The sequence below is a fragment of the Astatotilapia calliptera genome, chromosome 23 (genome assembly GCF_964374335.1).
Source record: "Astatotilapia calliptera chromosome 23, fAstCal68.1, whole genome shotgun sequence".
Taxonomy (NCBI): Eukaryota; Metazoa; Chordata; class Actinopteri; order Cichliformes; family Cichlidae; genus Astatotilapia; species Astatotilapia calliptera.
In genome coordinates, this window is record NC_137443.1 from 38,571,355 (window position 1) to 38,587,885 (window position 16,531).

The following is a 16,531-nucleotide window of genomic DNA, read 5'->3' on the forward strand; positions in this document are numbered from 1 at the left end:
ACAAAAATAGCTTTTATGTTAGTAATCAACTGGGAATTTTTCATAGATATGTTAAGAAAAAAGGCCAAAAATGAACAAATGAAATCAGTAAACAATAAAAAGGGATGAAGGACAGGGTTATATGCTGGAGAAGTGTTATAGCTTTGTTTGTTGCTAGTTTTGTTAGCTGTATTATCATATACAGTTTCATGAAAATGTGTTCAGGAAAGTTCCTTTCCTGATTTCTTTGTTATATTTGGATATTTGTCACACTTACATGTTTTAAATCATCAAAGAAATTTTATTTTTAGTCAAAGATAACCTGAGTAAATATAAAATGCAGTCCAGTGTTCATACAAACCTTCCTGGTCATCAAAGGAGCTTGCAAAGAAAAGCGTCTGGACTTCTTTAAGTTGCTTGAAGACGTTTCACCTTTCATCCGAGAAGCTTCTTCAGAACTGAAGAACTTTCATTCAATCTTTCACTGTGGAGGAATTCTGACCCACTCTTTTTTATAGAGGCATTTTAATTCAGACACACTGGAGGGGTTTCAAGCATGAACAGGCTGTTTAAGGTCATGCCATCAGATTTAAGTCTGGACTTTGCCAAGGCCACTCCAAAACCTTTAGTGTTTTTTTCTAATAAGCAAGTCCACCTTCTAATCAGAGGTGGACTAGCTGCTGTGTTTTGGATCTGTTTCATCATAATTAAAAGCGCTCTTGAGCTTCACGACATGAACTGATGGTCGTACGTTCTCCTTCAGGATTTTGCAGTAGAGAGCAGAATTCATGGTTCCATCAATCACAGCAGCAACACAGCCCCAGAGCATCACACTACCACCACCATGTTTGCCTGTTGCTATGATGATCTTTTTATAAAATGTTGTTAGTTTTACATCAGATGTAACAGGACTCAAACCTTCCAAAAAGTTCAACTTTTGTCTCGTCATTCCACAGCATATATTCCCAAACGTCTTGGGGATCATCAAGATGTTTTTTTACCCAAGTGGGACGAGCCTCCTAGAGTGCTCTCACTGTGGTTCACTGGAGTCTTAAATTCTTAAAAATGGCTTTGTGAGTCTTTCCAGACTGATAAATGTCAGTGACTTTCTTTAGATCATTGCGTGATGCTTTTTGAGATTTTCTTTTTTCAAATCTTACTGCACTTTGTGAAAAAGCAACTGCCCCCCTTGTTAAATCATGAATTAACTGTGATTAAGCACATTTTTGATAAAGGGCCAAGTAGGTTTACATGGTGTTTTTGCCTCTTAATAAATGAAATCATCATTTGAAAACTGCATTTTGTATTCTTATGGGTTATCTTTGTCTAATGTTAAAGTTTGGTTGGTGATCAGAAACATTTAAGTGTGACAAATATACAAAAAACGAAGAAATCTGGAAAATAAATTCTCTATATAGCTTCAACATGAGCAGTGGCACTCTCATTTAATTGTAGGCGGTGTACAATTTTTATTACATATTATATACTTGGATGAGAAATGTGTATAATATTTTGATCAAAATGTACTTGGCAAACACAGACTAATCATAATTAAAATGTGCTATAATTGTGGGGGGTTTTCAGCATTGCTATGCTTGCATATTTTATATTAGCAGCAGCCAGCGCTTTAGCTACAGAATTACTTTAACATTGTTTGTCCATTAGGAGTATAATGTGAAACATTTTGGCTGTATTGTCCCGGCGATAACTCATTCCTTTTATCAGCATCCTCCCCTTTTTAAACTTTCAGCAGCTCACTCTGACAAATTTGTCCATTTTTACTTCAAAGAGCCACAGTGACAGGACTTTTACCACCTAAAAAAGCATGAACATTCACTGTTTTGCCACTTCCAACCACACCTTTCATGTTTTCAAACGGACTGTGTTTTTCAGCCCTCCCTACACGCCAGTCTTCCTTCCCAGACAGGAAGTCATTACAGGGGCTCTCACCCCGTCACAGATGGCCATTTAACACTTCGCTGGCAACTGCAAATGAACCAGGAGTAGCAGCCGCTTGACTAGACCCGGCCGACTTTGCACAAATGTTTCTCTCTCACTCACCTGCTGTGCGGGGATTGGTGGTGCACTTCAACCTTGGCTCGAGTTTTACTTTATTTATATAGTTCTGTTTGCTCGTCACAGGGAGCTCTCACTTTTAAATTTGCTTTCTAGCATCTTGGGAATGCTCGATGATACTTTTTATTTTACACACTTTTCTGAGAGACACTATGAAACATTATGAAACATTGCAGACAGCAACCTGTCCTTTGTTTAGTGTCTGTTTTGAATTTTACTGTATTTCTTTGAAAGAACAGTTGTTTGGTGCCCCCCCCCCCCCCCTCCCCCTTCCTCCGTCCCATTGAAATTTGTAATAGCCATATTTGCTCTGTCAAGCTGCCTTAGCCTTTTGGTGCATTTGGAGTTCCACTGGCGATAAAACAGATAAAGCCTTCCTGACAAGTTAAAAATGAGAAAGCAATTGTGGCTGACACCCTGGAGACAGCCATCCTCTCTCTCCCTCTCTCTGTCTCTTCCTCGCTCGCTCTCTCTCCCTCTCTCGACATGTCCTGTTTGCTCGCGCTCTCTGGAAGTGCCTTGCTTGTTATTTACTATCTCTACTGAGTAAAATATTAACGAAGATACCTCTTGAGGATGTTTGCAAGTGCTGAGCGGTACAACTGTTGCTAGGCTATTAAGGGAGTGAGAGCCTAAGCTTGGAGGGATGTAAACACAGGGCCTATTCATTAGGCCCTTCCTATCATTCCTCCACTTTGAATTTAATACGGTATATCCGTGTTTCCTATCTGTGAAAAGATGTAGTAGACGTACATGCTGTAACCACCTATCTGTCTACAGGTATGGAAACACAGGAAGGGCTGCTAATTGTCTGTTTTCGCGCATTTGGTAAACTTTGTGCAAGTCAGGCAATGGAGGATTGTAAAGACAGAGTGCCTTGCGTGTGAAAAATTCACATGAGAGACCGGGGGGGGGGGGGGGGTTGATAGAGCAGTGCTGGCAAGGCTGAGCGTCTAAATCACGGTTTGGAATGGACCCTCGGTGTGGCGATTGGCTGTCACAGCCACAGATGGAGGACGGCGCCCACAGGAAAAGGATAAACTGTCTGATAAGCGCACGGTGAGGTACAGGGCTTCTGCTGGCAGGCGGGCTCTTGAGAGAGAAGGGGGGGACTGGGGGCTGGGGAGAAGATGGGAACAGAAAAGGAAAACGAGTCAAGAGGGAACAGGCAACAGATGAATCTCCATCTGTGTTCAGAGGCAAACAGGAATGGCAGTGAAAAAACAAGCCAAATGACCACTGAGGTGCAGCTTTGGTCTCATACCTCTTGTGGGTTTACCTCTCCGAAGGAACGCCAACGAGCAGTTTGATATTTACCCCTTCAGCAGAGGAGAGCATACTCCTGTAATAATGAGCTGGGATCAGCGCACTCGCTCAGCTGTTGAGAATTCGAGACCAATGACAGCAACTGCGGTCGTAGAACCGGTTTGGAAAGTGTATATTTAATCAATAAAATAAATTTAAAAAATCAGTCATTGACTCATTGAAAAGCCAGTAAAACTGCAGCTGCTACTAGATAATCATATATATTACTGAAGACAGACATTGCCCAGAAAATAGCCTCATGAGCTTTTATTGTTACAGCCGGATATCAAAATGATTGAACTGTGTGAATAAGTTCAAATCTTGAAATTTACAATGCCGTTGTTACCTTAAGAACTGGCAAATCTTGGCACACAGGAAACCTCATGTTTGCTGGTGCCCAGTGTACAGCTGGTTTAATTCATTTTTCATTTAAAAAAAAATAGGAAAATAATGATGCTGGTGCCAAGAACGACTTCCAATATGCAATTATACCAACTTACTGATCCTAAGACTTAGACCACTTATGTTAGTGTTTATGGATGGAGCTTCCTTCCAAAAGTTATGGATAATTTATAGCTGCAGCTTTGAGAGCAAATGGCCCCAACCTTTGCAAACACTAGTAACTCTACATATGCATATCTATATCTGTCTACATATGGATGTAACTTTGAGTTCTCAAATTTGCCTGAATGTAGGCTGGTTCTCAAAAGACTTCCAGGGAAAAGCACTTCAGAATTGGACACCAGTAGTGGAACAACATCATTGCAAAAGACATATGTGAGAATTGAATGGTCTGACATGTGTTCAACGTTGTAAAAGTGTATTTAAACCTGAAAAATGACTTTGAGTATAATGGTGGAAGAACAGAATATATCCTCATGTCATCATCCCTGGCACCAGAAAGTATACATTCCACTTATATGTAGTGCCATGTAATTTGTTTTTCAAAGTCCGAGTGGGCAAACCCTCAGGAATCCACCCACTATTGTAAAAATCTCAATTCTGCTGTTGGGAATGGCAGGTTTTCTCTGCATCTATCTCTGACACAGTGTTACAAATTTGTATGTATTTCCATTATCTGGCGTAACTATAGCAATTACTCTTGTGCTTTCAAGATCCAGTAGCTTTACCTCAGCCTGTGTACATGCTGCATTAGGGAATCTCAAGCTTCTGATGTCTGAAGACACTTCTGCTAATACTCCTGACCATCCTTTTAATCTTCTAAAACACTTTGGTCTAATGCAAGTTCGACTGACAGAGTGCCCCACGCTCCATCTTGCGGTGTGTATCAAGAGATAGGTAGTGCAGTAAAACTGGTCTTTAAGCAAACGTAATAAAATCCCTCCAGTAATACAAAGGGATCCGTGAATGAATCCAAATACAAATACCTCCCAGATTGACAGAGCCCTATCTGTTATTCCCACAGCCTGTTTTGGGTTAAGTGGCTTTTCTGCCTAAGACCAAGCTGGAGATGGAATTGGCTCATGAAAAATGGTGCTTATACAGTGATGTGGGTGTTTGTTTGTAATATAATATGAATTATAGAACCACCTATTATTACTGTATTGGACCTGGAGTGTTATTGCCTCCCCAAAGCAAAAACAAAGAAGAAATAATAAAAGAAATAGCGCGAGCTGCTACCTACTCTAAAATTACAAGTCAATATTTATGCTTTATTCTTGGCCTTTTTAGACAGTATTTACCAGGCTTTTATATGGGTTGCTTCATATGAAATGGAGCAATAGAATTTGTTTTTTTAAAGGCGAGTTTTAGTGTAAAATGTAATATACCTTAACCTGAAACAATTGTTTTATGACATCTGAGGCAAAATAACAAAGGCCCAGACTTTTTTCTGTTTCTTATGCTCTACATATGACTTCCCATTGCTGTTAATATTAAATCAACACGAAGACTGAACCAAGACTTAGCTGTGCATAATGTGATTTATACTTCATTGCATTCACATCACAGAAAAGACCATGTAAAAGAATATTGTAACTGACTGAATTCATTATAACTTAAGAGTGCAACTAGAAAATAAAAAAGTAACCAGCTAAAAATAAAAAGAAGCCCTGTCCACACTGGTGAGCAGAGATTTTTGCAAATATATACATTGCAATATGGTAAGAGAAGTCATCATCAAACGGAAAGGTTTGAGGGTGGGGGACATTTCCTACAAGACTAGAGCAGCACAGGCAGTAGCTAATAGTCTAAGGCAACATCTGAGACTTTATTCTATTAAGATGAAGGCCATCCTATTTTAATCAGCATGACCTAGCCCAGAAAAAAGTCAAAGTTATTTAAAGCGTGATCCTAATATCTGCACAGCAGCAAGTCCGAGTCAGAGATGTAGAATTAACAAACTCTCCACCGTCTCTCTGCTCCTGTGCAAGTGGAAAAAAGTCAGAATATGGGTTTCTGAACGTGGTGAAGAGAAGGAGTGTGTCAGGGTTTTTGTAAATTTAGCAATTTTTGTCAAAAGTTTCATTTGGTAGGATTGTTTCCTTAGTGTCTCCTGTGCTTCCTTGTTTGTTTCTCCCTCTGTATATCTAGCTATGCTTTTTGTGTTTTATTTTGGTAATTGTTTTCATTGTACTGTTTTTGTTGTTTCTTTACTTCCTGTCTTTGTCTTTTTCCTGTCCTTTTCCACCTATGTTCTATTAGGCATTTAGTTTTCAGTGTGTTTTTAGTCCGGTCTTTTATTTTCTTGTCAGGTAACATTCTGTTCATAAGTCCAGTTTTATTTTCTGAGTTTTAGTTTCTCCGGTCGGATTCTTATGGGACGTATCCTGTCTTAGCGTATGGTGGCCCTGATAGGTCAAACAAGCTGTGACTTAAGAAAACACCAACAAATAGAAAAACACAGCAAAAGCACAGAAAACGCAATAGATGTTAAATAAATCCAACAGAAGAAAAAATAAAACAAAATTTCACAAAACGCAACTGACATTTTTTTGGAGAGAAGATAATGTACGGAAACAAGTAACAGAAACCAAAACCGAGGATTTCACTGAGACACACTCAGAAGAAGCGTAGGATCCATCTGTGTTATGATGGAGAAAATGATGTAAGGTAAGGAGAGTTTTAATCGCATATTTCATGTTATAAAAGCTAAAAGTAGCCTTTGACTGTTAGTTTGTCACAGCTAGCTAGTCTGTCACGTTATTGTGTTATATGTTTCTCCTCTCATCCAAAAAGCTTCTTCAGTTCTAAGAGCAATTGGTGGAGAGTCCCAGATTTTTAAGCCCTATTGGGAGTGTCACTAAGAGGGTTGTGTTCCCCCTATTGTTCCTCTGCCTAATAACACGAGTCAAGGTGTGAAAAGGAGTTATTTTGTGAGCTTATCTGATATTGTTTCTATTTTTATTGTTTCATTCAACTTTCTTTTGCTGGTGGTTAGCTTTGTGTGCTTTTGGAGCATTTTCCTGTTTGCTTGTATTTCTTAAGTTGCAGTGTATTTGACCTCTCAGGGCTACCATAGTAATGCCTGATTTTTTTGTACTTGCAGTTTGGAGATATTGTGAATTCATGCCAGATACAGTATGTCTCAAAAACAAAACTGAATGGCTTTTTCCTCCGCCTCATTAGCAAAGGAAAAAGCCATTCATTGTATAAGAGGACTGTTTATAACCCTTTAAAGGACTGTGTATGATGTAAGGGACAAATAAGGACCCACATATAAAAAAATAATTAATAAACATAAAACTTGTTGACATCTTTGACATTACGGGTGTGCAACTCCAGGCCTCTAGTGCCGGTATCCTGCAAGTTGATGGATCAAGGACACATCTAAAACCTGCGGGACACCGGCACTCGAGGCCTGGAGTTGCCTACCCCTGAATGCGGTAGTTTCAGTCTTGGAAGCAGTTTGTGCCCTACCATTGTGCTTTTGTCCTTTTGTGCATTTTTTTCAAAGTATGTTGATGTTCATAAAAAGTTGTAGACCAGTACAACATTTTCCTCCTCTTGCACATAAACTGAAATCAGCAGACTGCAGCGCAAGTGTACAGGAAGGCAAAAAGTGTGATCGTTTGATGACTAAATTTAGTACTGTAACGTGTTACACCCAACTCTGTTTAAAACTAGATAATTTATACAAATGGAAAGAATCTGAAATCAGGCATCCAGGCTTCCAGTTTATTCCTTGAATTGAGTAGAGATAGTGGAGAACAGTGGAATCATGGGTAATTAGGCGTTTGGACCCAGTTGCTGTGCCAAATCAGGGATTTTCCAGGTTCAGTATGGAAACTCAGGGATGACTATGTACTTTACGTGCCTTGTACAATAAAGTCAAAAACTAGGTGTTTGGCAGAAATCTATGTATTTTTTTCCCTTTAAGTTCTTAAACAAATGTCTGTTATTCTTACATAAATGAAACCTGCATTAAAACAACTAAAAATAACATCACAGTTCTTTAGTAGCTTTCTACTATTCCTTTACATGCTCTGTAAAATTGAGATTTTAAGCTAGCATATCCGTAAGATATGTATTGGTAACTTTAATATACTTTTAAAATAAGCTCCTCCATTCAAGTGGGAAGCTATGAATTCCATTCATCTTTTCTTTCTTTCTTTTTTAGATGAGCTGATACTCTAATGATATGGCCACTCTTTGATGCTGGAGAACAAGTTGGAAATAAAAGAAGTAAAACTAGCTACCAGTCATTCCTATATCCCTATGCATAGCTGATTTTATGAACATGAAAAAATGCTGGCAGCTTCTTCTGGGTTGCAATCTTTCATTTTTACAAAATACCAGCACGGCATCCATCCCCTGCTTTATTGTCAAGGGATGAAGGGTTTTCTTCTGCCTTTTTTAACGCCAGCTGTACATATTGATAGCAGACAGTTAGATGCTGCTCACAGTGCCACAGTCTGGACACTTATTCCAGCATCCCTTGGCTATATTGTACGTCAGAAGATAGGATGTGCAATATTCTCAGACCAAGAAATGAATCCACCGAGATTTTCTTTGTGGCTTGTCCAGATAATCCTTTTGGTCAAAGAAAAAGAAACCTTCTGCTTTTCGCTCGAGGCGTGTGGGTAGAGGGGGATTCACGAAGGAGGCGGTTTTCATTTCAATTGTGGCCTATACTCGTGGCGTCTGTTTACCGCGCCGCGATCCAGTTTACAGATATGCGATGAACGGCTGGGGAGCTCAAGTAGAGAAGGCACTTGAGGTAAATCTGCGGAAATGATATTCAAGGATGAACTTTCTTCTCTTTTAATTCGTTTAATTGATGAACGGAAAAGGAAAGCAACCCTGTGTCAAACATTCCCTCTGCAGTTTACTGTCCAGGGATGAGAAAATATCTCTCTTTCATCATTCAAGTTCCCTCAGGCTATCAGCATCCAAATCACTAAGATTTAAACTAAAAAAAAGATGTCTGATGTGCTCTGAATGCAGACTAAAACTGCAACAATATCAGAGATGTTTGCATGTTGAGATAATCCATGTGTGTTTGTGCTTATGGGCACGCACACAGGCGCGTTTGTGTGTGACACGGCACTGAGTTGCTCCCATTCCTCGAAGCTCCCCCAGGCGCCAGGGAGCATCTGCAGCCCTCTCTTTTCCATATGCCCCGCGCCTCTCAGTCTCACTCAATCATTAATTCAGGGTGATTATGAATTAACAAGCCACCATCACTCTTTTGCTTGTCAAATCAGCCTGATTTTTTTCCATCTGTTTTTATGATTTCATCACTCAAAGTAAGCGTCTAATTTTGCAGGCCAAGCGGCCTCAGGTGGATCATTTGGGCGTGACGATGCTGGTGCAGTTTCACGTGATGATAGCAGAAAGAAAATTGGGGCTAATTAGTCACCAAATGTCACACAATAAAAGTTTATTTGTTGGTGACGTTTTTAGCATATGGTACAACCCCCTGACTAGTCTGCATATATTGAGATTTTCCTGCATGGTGTTTACAGAAAATGCTGCACATAATCTACATTCCAGCTCATTTCCTCAAAGTTAGCAAGACTCTGATGGAAATTCTCCCCAGGTGGTAACGACAACAGACCTCTCCTTGAGCTTGCTGGGGAGGGGGGGTGTTCGCCGTGTCGTTCAGACACACGCGCGAGCACAAAAGTGGGACAGATGCTTGCCAACATGAGGGCCTGAGCACAGCATCCACCACTTCTTAATCACCATGACGCCCCGCTGCTCTATTGTTTTGGCAAAACAATGCAGAGACAAACAGACAGAGCAAACTTGATTAGATATGTTCTGTTGGGAGCTAGATATACCAGCTTCACGCTGCTTTTTCGGGGTGTCTGATTATGACACTAGATCACTGAGAATTGCATAACAGTAAAGATCCTCTCCAAATTAGGCTGTGTTTTGAGTACACGCCACATTTAATGATTACTCTGACATCTGCCTTCGTCGAATGTGGTGGAATCTGCTGCGGCATAAAACAGAGAAACTGATAAAATTAGTACTCAAAGTGAAAGATTTTTCCCCCAGGTGTTTTTATTATTACAGTTATTATAGGAGAAAGGTACAAGCTGGACTACTCTACTACTATTATTAAACCCAAAAGAGTTTATTTATGTGTACCATGAATTTTAGAAGATCTGAACTTACTATGGGTAGACCTATAGACCTATAATCTGCAGGAAAAATACATTTGTTAATGAAACTTTCCACACAGTAGTTTACATTGCCAGGTTTAGGCCTGTGACATGTGCTAGATAAGACATTTACACATATATAGTCTATATATATTCAAGAGTTGTTTTACAATAGTTGTTGTCAACTGTACATTGTTGTTTTCTGTTGCCAGCTTCAGCCTTCAGAAAAACTGTAATCAGACTAGATTGGATTCTTCTCTAAATGTTATTAAGGCTAGTTGTACACTAGTTTGGGATGAAATTATGCACCTCATTTTAAATTTTGCATAAAGCTCAACAAGGGGGTTGGTTTTTCATAATTAATTGCGAAAGTGTTTGTTATAGTTATAATCTACATGTAAGTTTTCAGTTTTTGGACTGCAGCTATAATCTTGTACACGCTGAAGAGCTAAAAAGCAAAACCATCTGGCTGTAAAAGGGAGCCAGTCCCTATAGATTCCAACGTTAAAATGCAGAACACATAGCTGGAGGACAGAGTTACTTCCACTAAAGTAACTGAAATTAAAAAAAAATTAAGGTAATGTGTTTATTGGATGTTATTTCCAAACGGCTCATATTTTCTTTGAATGTACAAGTAAGAAGAAAAAACCATTTTGTACTGTTTATTTTGTATATATTTAATGCTAACTCTAAAAGGAGCATTAGCAGGCTAATGTGTCACGACATTTTCCATCAGTTTTGAAGGAAACGACATACTGTGATGGAAATGACAGTGCCAGTGTTGTAAATGCTTTTCACTCATATGACTGAAAATATTGTATAATAAATTAACTGTTTATGATCGACGGGAGCGCCCACACTTCCATTTGCATATCTATTTTTAAATGGCGGTAGAATTCCAACCAAGCAAAGATAGAGCAATAACTCTTTTTGTATAGAAAATCGGAGGAGTTATACTTACTTATCATGCAATCAACATGTCCCAGAACATGCTATCCGATCGGATCAGCCTGATTACACACATGTTAATAAAATTTGGGCTATAAAGGTTGTATTAATGCACAGGAAGTTAAAATACTCCAAAAAGTTGCAATACAGCATGTAAAACTGAAAAATTTCCAATTTTCTTGTGGACTTTTTCTATGGCTGGTAAAAAAAGGGATAAAAACTTCACACATTACTTTGTCACCTAACTTATATCATATTTAATTTATATCCAGTGAACTCAGAATTTTCTATTACAGGAGTTAAGAGTTACACCCTCCCTTCTTTTATAAGTAGCACTCAAGGCAATAAAATTTAATTTCAAACACACTGAAATGTTAGATTTTAGTGTGTTTGTTATTAATTTCAAGCTGTATAAATACAATTGATTAAATCCCGAGTTAAACTGCTGTACTCTGATTGCTTGTTAAATAGCACATCCAACGATACCAGGAACATGCTAAATACTATTTTCGATACCACGAGGGAAAAAAAATGACCAAAAATAAAGAGAAATTATGATAAACGTCAATGGCAACACTGTTTTATACATCAGAAGTAGTGTAAAAAACCCAACTATATGACAAATGTTTTAAAATTTTCTTGGATATGGCAAAAAAATAAAAAAGACAACAGGTTTTTTTAGGTTGCCTGAGGTGGTGCTGTGCTTCTTGTGCTTCTTCATAATTTCTTTACCGATCAGTTTGAGTTGGTAATGTACGCTGTTACTGTTTCTGTCTAGTTGTTGGTAGACTTCTCTCCACGCAGTGTTTAATAAAAAAAAATCACCACTTTGTGGTGTGATGGAAATGATTATCCTCTGAATGTTAGAATAAAATGTCAATAATTGTATATTATTTCATTCATTTCATGAAAGACGCAATTGGGGAGTGCTACACAAGATGTGTACACAAGATGGAGAAATAAAACAATTATTTCTATCAATATCTCTAATTGTGTGTTAGATGATCTTCTAAATGCTGGATTGAATGACCCATAGCAGAAGAATAGCTCAGATAATGACTAAAACCTTGGCCCTGAGAAAGAGTGGAGCTATTTATGAAAAGGCCCTGCACACAAGCAGGGGTTTTGACATATTCCAGTTTAATAGACTGCTGGAAAACAACTTGTTCCAGACAATTTTGTGACGAGCTTAAATTATCCGATCCTGGCAGGTTTGCCAAAGAAGAATACACGTTGATGTCGTCCGGAGAAGTGTTTCCAACAGGTGAAACAAATCAATATCGGGGGGTCCACATCTTTAATTTCAGTAAATATTATGTCACCTGTCCACTGTGTGCCCTCATTGACTTTATATTTGCACATCATGAATGGCACCTGCCTCCACAGCTGTTCCTCATTTGCTCTTTAGCTTCACTAGTAGATGGAGAGCTCTACAGAACTCTTATCAGACAGCTGAACCACCTCTTTTACCTTGAAGGGCTGTTTACCAGCTTATTTCCGATGGTGCATCTGCCTTCTCGTTTGTCTGACAACAGCCTGTCTGATCCCGCACTCATGTTGCCAGCTGTAAGCTTACCTAATGATCAGGTAAGCAGTCTTTTAACGTTTTATTCTGTCTCTCAAGCTAACTGTTATAAATACTTGCAAACATCAACTGTAAGTCTAAAATAAATGTTAAAAGTGTACTTTGTGAATACTATGAGCTATGTTTGTCGGCGAGGCATTTACAAATGGCATTTGGATGCTTTTGCGGTTCACATTACACAGATTTTTACCAACATCTGTTGCTGGTCTGATGGAGGGGAAAAGCCAGCCTGCCGTGTGCAGATCTCTATTAATGGGTTAGGCTATAATAATCAGAATATGGGTTAAATGTGTATGTGTGTGTAGATGGTTACATTTTTGGCTGTTCAAGCAGTCCGGTATCTAAAAGGCAAGATTTTAAAATGGAAACATGGACTACAATATATATCCTGTGGTATTTTTAATGGAGCTGTTCAGAAAATATGAAGAAAAGGCATTAAGACAAGCATAGCATTAATTATACTCTTCTTGTCCATCTCAGGGAATAGAAATGATGATGGTGCAGGCAAGGAAAGAAGACTCTCTCCACCTCTGCTGTTTCAGCATTTCACCTGAGGGAACGATGTGCAGCCAGTGAGTCCCAAACTCACTTGAAGCTCCCATGGGGCTATATTAGTCAGATGGGTATATAGAGGTAATCTAATGAAATGGATGTAGAACGTGGGAGATGGGGTATGAGTGATCAAAGTCCCAAAGGACCCAAAAGAAAGGCATGTTCAGTTCTCTGGATCTCTGTATTGACTCAAGTGTATTTTCAGGTGACATTTTTTTAAAACAAAAGGCCAATTTTAAAGAATGAGTTACAGCAGTCTGAGTCAGTGGACAAACTACAGTGGTCTGGTGTGCCATAATGAGCTGCGGGGTTTGACTTGACTTGCTGAGCTTGCAGCGGTTGTCTAACTCAAATGACAAACCGCTGGGCTCTGGCAGAGGTGGCCTTCAAATACATTGTCTTCTTCTACCAACTCTTCCCACTCGTCAGGTTAAATCTCCCTTGATGTCATTGCTCTGTGGCATCCACTCTCATCTTTGGCATCAGACGGCTCATACAATGTCATCCTGAAAAAATGCAAAAATTGTAAAAGCTGATGTTTGAAACAGAGAGGAAGAGCTATATTGAAGTTTAACTTTAATAAAGTGGCGCCAATGAAGTGTGGGCTATATCCAGGCTCCATCAGCGGGGCAAAATGTAAATGTCAGGCACATTGTTATCACACAATAGGAAAAAGGACAGAAGCATGAATGACGATAGAACCAGAGGCAGCCAGAAAGCAACACCAAGGCCACACAAGGTTATATACATATAAAAATCTCTCATATCGCCCAATTTAAAATGAGCCCACAGATTTAAACTGATCCTTCCTTTATACAGCTCAAGCCCTGCTTGAAAATAAGTTGTAAGGTCAGTGTCCCAGACAGTCTGCCGCCTGATCTTGGGTCATATATTGAAGAGCTTAGTAGTTCTCAGGAAAGCGACTTCTAATATTAGCAATAAATGCATACTTTAGAGTCATGGTAAAAGAAAAAGTGCACCCTTTTATGTATTGGTTCATAATAAAAATATTCTGGTCCTTAGCGGTTCTTAAAATTACGTAAACACAACCTCAGATAAACAATAACCGTGTCATATTACCACTGTTTAATTATTTATTTAACAAAAACGGAGCCAAAATGAACAATCAGTGTGAGGAAAACTAAGGATATCTTTACTGCTTCCATATAAATTAACAGGGTACGTAGCAACAATCTGCTGCAAATCAAATAGTGATGAGTCAAAGGTTGATTGAGCCTAAAGTCTAAATTGTTTGGAAAAGGTCTTACAATCTCCAAACTGCCAAAAGTTAGAAATATTATTCAGAAGTGGAAAACATTCAAGACAGTTGCCAGTCTTCCCGGGAGTGGACATCCCCAGTAAATTCACCCCAAGATTAGATTGAGCAATGCTAAGAGAAACTGTAAAATAAACCCCCCCAGGAGCTACAGCCTCAGTCAGCATGTTAAATGTTTAAATTCATGACAGTACAATTAGAAAAAGACAATCAAATGTGGCCTGCCAGGACAAAGCCTTTTCTCTCTAAAAGTTACACGGCAGTATAGCTTCGGTTTGCAAGTCAGATCTGAACAATGTCCTTCCAATAATGAAAATGGAAATGTTTGACCATAATTCACGGCGCCATGCTGGTGAAAAGCAATCACAGCCTCATACCACCTGTTAAGAGCTGTGTTGTAGGGATGACGACTTGGTTCTTGTTTTGGAGCCTCAGAATCTGGCCACCTCACAGTCACTGAGTCAACCAAAGTATGCTAGGGTAAAATGTGAGCCCTTGTTTTTGACAGCTAAAGCCTGGATAGAATTAGGTCACGCAAAAGGACAAAGATCCAAAGCACCGCAGCCAGTCTTTACCAGAATGGCTGAAAAAAGAAAAGAATCGAGGTTTTGTAATGGCCTAGACAAAGTCCAGACCTCAACCAAATTGAAATGTGCATAAACTGATACCCACAAATCTGCAAAGAATGGACCAACATTCCACTGCAATGAAGTGACAGATTGATAAAGTCATACAGAAAACAATTATTTCAAGTTATTGCTGATAACTATGCTGATGTGTATGACAGTGTGTACTTAAACACACTGCTTCTGCATTTTGGCTTAGGTTTTCTTGAATAATGACACACTTACGGCTGCCACGATTAGTCGACTAGTCACGATTACGTTGACTATCAAAATCGTTGACGACTGATTTAATAGTCTATGCGTCGTTTGAAGCTTTGTAAGATCACAAAAGACGCAGGAATAAGTAGTAGGATTTAAGAGTGTAATAACGGACTGAAACAGAAGATGGCAGCACTGCATGTACAAGGATGCCAGCTGCCGTTAAACCCCGAAGAAGAAGTAGCTCTGTCTCAGAATTCATAGCGCAGCCCAGCTCAGTTTCCAACAATGGCGGCAGCTAGTTAGTTTTAATGTTACCCGTATTATTCTTTCTGGGTCACAAAATAAACATTTAACATATGTTCAGGTGAGAATGTAACCGTGTAAACCTCAAATATCTGCTCAGTTTATCAAGACACCACATATTTTCAAAAGCGCTCCGACTTTTTCGGAGACGTCTGTTACCCACTAGCACGATAGCTAGCCGGGGGCAAGGCTCACTAGAGCCCGTGAGAACACCGGACTCCCGGCAAATCATTTTCAAACCCACCGCCGTCTTTCGCTACTCAGGTTAAACATGTATTAGTCACTTAGATAACTTACAAATGTTATTGTTTGTTTGTTTTTTTTTTGTATTTTAATTGTTCCTGAGTAAATCGGTTTGGCTGAGATCAAAGTTATAGTTTTTACACAGCTGAATAAACGTCAAGCAGACAGCTGATTATCAGAAGTGTGAGATGCTCGAGAATTTACTCCGGTGTCCCGTTATATTTTAGATAGCAAGGAGTTTATTAAACTTCACTGAAACAATTTGCAAATTTCATTAAAATGTAATAAACTATCATCTTGTCTTTATTTTTAGTTAGCACATACCTGAAACACTTAAAGCTGTAAGCTAATGATAGTTAGAGATGCATGCTGGTGCAATAAACTGTACGTTTTACATCCAATGGATGCATGATCTGATTAGTCGACTAATCACAAAATTAATCGGTGACTAGTCAACTATCAAAATAATCGTTTGTGGCAGCCCTAGACACACTGCATTATTTTTTTTAATAGTACATCTGAGGTTGTAGTTCCCTAATTTCTAGAGCTACTAAGGACCAAATGACTAAGAAGCTTGGAACTGAAAGAGGGGGCACTTTCTTTTTACAATGACTGTATATATTTCTAAAACATTCTGAGTTAAATCTCTGGCTTTAGTGGCTTGAGTATATTTACACTAAATTCCAAATGAAAACAACTAAACATTGGACTCTTTAAATTAGAATGTTAGTTGATGTTAAAAATGAGTGTTAGCACTTCAAACTGGAGGCATTGGGTAACAGTTTAAGGTCAGAAATTCTTGAGGGGTCTCAATATAAAACCTGACAACTTTCCTGCCCTTGCTCAGCACTACAACATGATAAGA